Here is a 1,167-nt window from a genome sequence, read left to right on the forward strand (position 1 = left end):
GAAATCTCTGTTGTCCTACTTAGCTTTCTATTGCTGTGGTAAAACACTGACCAAAACCAACTTGGGGAGGAAAGAGTTTATTTGGCTTATAGCTCACAGTCTTTCATCAAGAGAAGCTGAGGTAGGAACTCAGGGCATGAACCTAGAGGTAGGAACTGAAGCATAGACCATGGAGGAACGCTGCTTACTGGTTTGCTCCCCTGCCCTATGGTCAACCTGCTTTCTTATACCATGACCACCTGCCCACAGTGGGCTGGGCCTCACAGACCAAGAAAATGCCTCACAGACATGCGCATAGGCCAATCCAAAGGAGGAAATTCACCTTGACAACTGATGCACTCCAGCACGTCTGCTATTCCATGTGATGATAAACCATCTCAGGTGACCATTTCAGGATGAGCTCCCTAATCCATTGCAAAACACGTAGTCCCAGATTTGCTTTTAACTCTTTCCTGAAATGTTCACTGGGTGTCAAAGGCTCAACACCATAAGAAGCACTGAGAACACAAAGATAAGTGAGAAGAGTTCCCACTTTCATGATGCTCACACCACAGTAATAAGGAGAAACAGCCCACAATGTCAAAATGTAATCAGTAGCTTGAGGTTATGGAAAAGACAGGAACAGTTGTGCCTGGGGGAAGAGCCAGTCACAAGGAGGGAACACCTGAGTTAATCTTGCTAAATATGTTTATTTTTTGCTAAATAACTTTAAGCCAATCATTGCCTTTCTTCTATAATGAATATGAAAGAGTTAAAGAAAATTTGGGAAATGCAATTAAATTTTTTAAGGATAAGTTCATCATGGGAAAAAGATCAAAGCTGGAAGAAATCAGATTTGTTCATTCATTAGCTATTATGCATTGTGTCCACCCCATCCTAGAGTCCCTGTTAAAAGGAGCCAGCAGGCTGGTGGGAGGACCAAGAGAATTGCAACACCGTGGGGAAAGTACCATGGGAAAAGCAATACAGGGCAATTTAGAAGCACGTGCTAACTTCTAATCTGAGCAAAGTCAAGAAGACACCACCGAAGCCCAGTTTGGTGGGACACACCTTTAATCCTAGCACTAGGGACGCAGAGACAGATGAGTCTCTGAGTTCAAGGGCAGCCTGGCTATCATAGAGAGTTTGGGAAAACTGAGAGCCCCTCTACTCACCCCCCCACGCCCC

This window comes from Nannospalax galili, unplaced genomic scaffold (assembly GCF_000622305.1).
Source record: "Nannospalax galili isolate Female #2095 unplaced genomic scaffold, S.galili_v1.0 scaffold803, whole genome shotgun sequence".
Taxonomy (NCBI): Eukaryota; Metazoa; Chordata; class Mammalia; order Rodentia; family Spalacidae; genus Nannospalax; species Nannospalax galili.